The following is a 6594-nucleotide window of genomic DNA, read 5'->3' on the forward strand; positions in this document are numbered from 1 at the left end:
GTTACTTGACAGGATTTAGATTTCTAAATATATATGGGGAAAAACATCAAAAATTTAGGTACTTGTCTTCAGAAGAATTATCCAAATTGCCTAATTTTTTTTATGTATTTAGTGGAAAAGGGCTACAGCTCCTTTTTGCCTCTAAAGCATATTATTTACACTGGTGTATTTTCTCTGTTTCTCTGATGTCCTGCGCACCAGTATGGGAAGAATTTTGAATGACTGAAATTATTTTCTAGTGAGTGAATATAAATAGCTTTTGGGGTTTAACACTAATAGAAAGCTAAGCACCACAGAGCACCTCATTCATTCCCCCTTGCTGGGATGAAGGAGAGAATTGGAAGAGTAAAAGTGAGAAAGGAAGAGGCTCAAGGTAAAGATAGGTAATGCACAAACTGCACACATATGCAAAGCAAAGCAAAGAATTCATTCACCACTTCTCAGGCAGGCAGGTAGATAGATGTTCAGCTATCTCCAGGAAACCTTATTGCTCCAAACATCTCCTTCTTCCTTCTTCTTTCATCAGATTTTATTGCTCAGCATGATGTCATGTGGTGTGGAATATCCCTTTGGGGTTATTTGTCCCATCTGTGTCCTCTCCCAGCTTCTCATGCGCTGCCAGCCTCCTTGCTGGTGGGTGTTGTGAGAAACAAAATGACCTTGGAACTGAGCACTGCTTAACAATAAATAAAGTATGAGTGTGTCATCAATACTGTTTTGGTCACCAATCCAAAGCATGGCAACATACAAGCTTCTATGAAGAAAATTAACTCTATCCCAGCCAAAACAAGCAGGGTGCTACCTTATGTCTTAACCTTCAAACTCTGTGTAGAAGTTCAAGTCATAGTATTTCTTGTCTCTTCCTTCCCAGTTTTTCATATAATTCTTACTTTCCCTAAAGGATAAATTGCACTTTAAAACCTTATGGATTATGTATTATTTCCTAATATGAATGGTTCTAAGCCTTGTCTCCAGAATCCTGAGCAAGGCATATAGTCTCTTTGCTCATATAAGACCAGAATCCAATTTCATATGGATTTGAATGAACAAATAGTCTAAACTGTTCCTAATATTCAGATTCTTTATGGACTTCTTCTTCTCTTTCATAATTAAGATCATTGAATAATTTGAACATTCAGTACTGAATGTAAAGAAGATAACAGACGCAATGTAAAGAATGTAAAGAAGCACTTTACATGTGGATTTGGAGACTGTGTGTTTTTTCTTTCTTCTCATCAGACAATTATGAAGAAGACAAGGAAGGAAAGCACATGGGGTGTAATGGAGGCAAATGGAAATGATTTTAACTTCCTAAAAGAATAGTAGAACTGGGAAAGACTTCTGAAATTTTATCATTTTTACTCCTACGTCTTGCTTTAAACTAAAGATTCCTATGTCAGTTCTTTATTAATTGGATTGTGTCCAGAGAAGGGCCATGAAAATGATCAGAGGACTGGAACATCTCTCCTGTAAAGACAGGCTGAGAGAGTTGGTGATGCTCACTCTGGAGAAGCAAAGGCTTAGAGGGAACCTTCTAGTGACTTCCCAGCACTTAAAAGGAGCTTCAAGGAAGATGGAGGTGTATTTTCACAAGGCCTCGAAGTGATAGGACAAGGAGTAATGTTTTAAATTTGAAGAGGGTAGTCTTAAATTAGGTGTTCAGAAGAGGTTTTTTACTGTGAGAGCGTTCAGGCAGTGGAACATGTTGCCCAGAGAAGTTGTGAATGTCCCATCTCCGTAAGCATTCAAAGCCAGGTTGGATGGGATTCTTAGCAATCTGGTCTAGGCAAAAGTGTCTCTGACCATGCCTATTATGTACCTGCCTTAATTACAATAATTATTTGCTCAGATTGACCCTTAAGAACAGTTTCCTTAGGAACACCATTTTCTGCATGTTGCAGTGATGATTGGTTTGATTTTAGGAAGGTTTGACAACTTTCCTAAAACAAACAAAAACAAAGAAAAGTGCATTAATTATAATAATTATGAAATGCTAAAATATTTTGCTAAGCTATGTCTAAAATGTCAAATAAAAAATGGTATAGAAGTAAAACTCTGGCCCTGAGTCTGGCTCTGTATGACTTGCATCTATTCCATTAAGATGTACCTCTAAAGCAGATTCGTTTAGGAGAGTTAGTTGGAGATTTCCTGAAGCCAGGCAAGGACTGAGATAATTGTGGATAAGTAGGTGTCTGAGTTCCTGAACTCATCCCTTGGACCTCTACTTATGAGCAGAACTGAGGCATCATTTTATGCAGTAAAAATATGAATAATAAGAGTATTAATCTGGAAAAAGTTCTACTAATGTAATGAACTCCTTTTTTCCATAGAAGGATTTTATGCATAAGAAAACTGAAAGAAAGGAAACTTCTTATCCATGAAAGCTTGAGATTTTTTTGGGGTGTTTTGAAGGAAAGGTCTCTGAAGAGCATTTCTGTTACTTTTTCTGAACACTCTTAACTGATCTTTCTAGTGCCCTTGGTATCCCTCTGGCAAGCACACTATGAGGAACTATTTCAGGATGGGGACTATAGGTATCACACTTTTTGTGTCGTTAGCTCCATATATATGTTTAAACGTCAGAGACAGATGGTATTTCACAACACTAAGTTAGAAGTATGTGGAAGGCTACACCTTTTCATTTTGTTTCACATAGAGGGATCTTACCTTCTGCATTTCCTTTCCATATTTCAGGTTTAGATATGCCAAAGTCCCATGTCCTGCTCCAAACAGTTCAGGACTTCATTCAGTTGGACTTTTAAAATGTAGAAGATTTATTTATATTTTTTAGGCGAGTGGGTATTTAATGGGCAATTTTTGAAGCTTCTTATAGTGTACTGATGGGCAATGATTGCTGTGACTATGTTTCGTTTTCTACATTGATATATGATTTTGGCCTCCTTTTCAGGAGGATGTTTTCACCAGGTTACAAGCAGTGTGAGGAAATTGAACTGGTATTTATAGTGATATGGACAAAAGATTCCTAAATGTTATTAAAACTTATCAAAAAAGCACAGGAAATACCATCTCTCCTCTAGACTTCAAAGTCTACCAAATTGACCTCTATGTATTTCTAATCCTGGAGTGTGATAAATGCCATTGAACCTCTGGCTGCATTGCGGCTGTTGTGATGGCCTGACACATCCTGAATGCATCCATCTTACCCAGGTAATAGATACCAGAAACATCTAATACTCATTTAAATGTTTTGGAATCTACAGTATTAAAGAAGGTAGGGTGATTTTTTTTCCCCCCCCATTTAACTTAACGGAGATTTAATGGATATGCTAGGGTATAGTGTCTTCTAGATTCCTACACATGATTATTCTCATTTTTAAGTATGAAAATATTTAAATATCTTTGTTAGACACCTTTGTCCTTGCTAGAGTTGCAGTATCTGAAAATGTCCCATCTAAAGCAGACTGATCTTTCCTGTGAAATGTTCCATATGAAAATATTATTTTCTGCCTAGTCTGCTTCAGGTCAGTTCATGTCCTTAAGCTGTGCAGGGGATCATTAAAATAGTATGATTAAGGCTTTGTTCCATTTGGAATGTAGCTCAATGTGATTAATATAAATATTCCTTGTTGGAGGAAGGGAGTTGCATTAACGTTCTCACTCCTTTGACAAAGATGCGGCCAATAAAAAGCAATAGATGAACCCACCCAGAATCCAGTCTTCTTCTTAGTTAAGATGATGTGGTGATGGTGTTAGTCCATCCTTTCAGTAAAATTTCTGCAGAATCGTTTAGACGCATAGTAATTATTTATTTTCAGACTAGCAAGTAGGAGTTTCAAATCCATAGTGGTTTTCAGATTAGAACCTGTTTCACAAAAGTATTTTCTTTCTAGGTTCACTCTTCATAATTCACTTTTAAATTTTAATACAGTTTGTGTAAGACTATGTTTCATAGGAGCTGGAGAAGAAAATAGTAATGATATGGAATGGAGAATGAAAATAGTAACGATAACCTAAATATTGTGCTTATGTAGGAAAAGAGCCCGAAGTTCAGTCCCTGCTTATTTTATTTAATGGTTGTAGATCCTGCCTACCACTGGTAGTTAAATTTGCTGAAGCCTTAGATGGTGAACTTTCACCTAGATATGATATTGTTTACCCAGTTAAGTAGAAGGCAGCACCAGAGCTGGCTCAAGTCAGAAGTTAAGGAAGTTACAATCATCAACAGAAGCTAAAATATTTAAGAGATAAGAAAATAAACACCCCATCAAGAGATGATGAAAAGATCCAATGAAAAGAGGAAGGACCCCTGACTCCAGTATTATTATTGATCCAAATTCTTGTGTGATGGATGGGGAACTTCAATTGGAGGCACACAGCTCAAGCTGTAATGCTACTAATAAATTTTTTTAAAGTAATTTATAGAGGAATATATCTTTCAGCTCAATGATTGAGTGGAAACCTAGAATAGTTTAGAGATTCACACCAGCTGTGGTTGCTCTCATTGTAACTTCCATATTATACTGTTGCTCTAATGTAAGACAAAAATATTTCAGTCCCAGAACTGGGGTATCTGACTCATTCCCTTCTTCTTCCCTATTTCAGCTTAGTTTTTATTCTCCTTTTATTTTTTTTTTCTCTCTTCCTCTCCACCACCTCCCCCCACCCAACTTTTTTGTTTCCCTAGCTATACACATGCACAGCTCAAAACTGGGCAAGAAGCAAATGCACATTACTCTGAAACTCTGGGTTCCTGACCCTGTGTGTAACTTAAATCTAGCCATGTGAGCAGACAGGTAAACCTTTACATTTTGTAAGATTTAGTCATATTCTTTGGAGATCGTGACATGCAATGAGTTTTGTAGAATAATGTGTAAAAAAAGTCTTAACTCATTCTAAATTAATCTATTTTTCTAAAAGTAAATATGAGAATTTAAAAAAAGAAAGAATGTGGATGAGAATTTCAAGAATGTGTACTGAACTAAAATCTGAATACTGAGACACTGAAAACCCAATGATACAGAGCATTTTATGCAAAAAAACCAATCATTCTTATCAGTAAGTACCACAGGACTAAATTTGAAAAAAAAGAACCCTACTAATGCAACAAAGGAATTTTCTAGAACTGAACATATGAATGTAGTATCATATTGCTGTTTGTGCAAGACTTTTTCAAACATTTATATAGTCCATTTGTTATGAGTCCGCTGATTCGAATTAATGTAGCTGCAACCTGTAATTTATAGACTTTAGAGATTCCCAGAATTTAATGGGAACAGGGCAATCTGAACATAAAGGCAAACCTCCATTAAACCACTGAGTTTCAGCATCTTAAGTTATTAAAGTGACTATGCCAAAAGTTTGCAAAGTAGAATATTACTAATTATTTCAAATGCATTTTAGGGAATGATGATGAAGTTCAAATAACCTCTAAATATCTGAAAAGTTAAGAAGAACATTTAATTAACATATAATTAACACGGAGTAGTAAATGCTATAATTACAAGGCAAATCCTCAGCAGTCTTACTGACAGCCAGGTAGATTTTCTTTGCCTGTGTTATACAACATCCATTTTTATATTTCTTTGATATCACCAATCTGAGTTTGGTGATAGATTGACATTTTTACTTCTTATCAGTTGAATGGGTCTGTGTAAATTTAGGTGAAAATTCGATTTGGTTTAGAAAATCCTGCAATGCATGCTGATTGCAGTTACTTTTTAATAATTTTTCTAATAAACTTTCAAACACTTGTGAAGTTTGAATCACAAAAATTCACAGAAAGTTATTGACCTTTTGCATCTTAATATAAAAAATGTTCTATTGACAGAATAATATGAACATATATTGCAAACTGCATCCTGCAGAATATCAAATGCAGCCTAACAAGCCGGTCAAAGGAGGACGGTCACAAGCCATGAGAGGGCTGTAAGAAATGTCCCACGAGGAATGTTTGACAGCTCTGTGTTTTTCTAATTTGGAGAAAAGGAAGCTGACACATGACCTTTTGCTCTGTACAGTTTCCTGAGGAGAAGTGGAGAGGGAGTTATTTTTCTCTTCTCCCTACAATCCACTTGTAAGGAGAGTTCAAAGCTGCATCAGGGGAGAGTTAGACTAGATGTTAGGAGACATTTCTTTACTGTGGGTGTAATCAAATTCTGAAACAGGCTTTCTAGAGAGGTGGCTGCTACCCCAAGCCTGTCTGTGTTAAATAGGTATTTGGACAATGCCCATAGCAACATTATTTAACTTTTTGTCAGTCTTGAAGTCTTCAGGAACTGGGCTAGATGATCACTACAGGTCTCTTCCAACCGAAATATCCTCTCCTCTCTTCCCCTCTTGCCATCCTTTTTAGATTCCACCCACTGATTTCAGACCATTTCTTCATATTACTAAGATAATTTTGAATTCAAAAACTGCACTTCAGAGAGGTTGTACTCCCTACTGTTTCATGTCATTTGGAAATTTTTAAGTGCACTCTCCAGTTCTACCAAAACTACAGCTGAAAATACTGAAAAAAACAAATTCCTGCATAGTTCCCTGTGAATCCCCACTAGAAAGACAGTCTGAGAACCTAAATGTAAAGTTATTTTCTTGATTATACATGCACCTTCTTGGTTATTATACCTTCTTCAT

This window comes from Agelaius tricolor, unplaced genomic scaffold, assembly GCF_023055355.1.
Source record: "Agelaius tricolor isolate 1412-34295 unplaced genomic scaffold, bAgeTri1.0.p SCAF_7, whole genome shotgun sequence".
Taxonomy (NCBI): Eukaryota; Metazoa; Chordata; class Aves; order Passeriformes; family Icteridae; genus Agelaius; species Agelaius tricolor.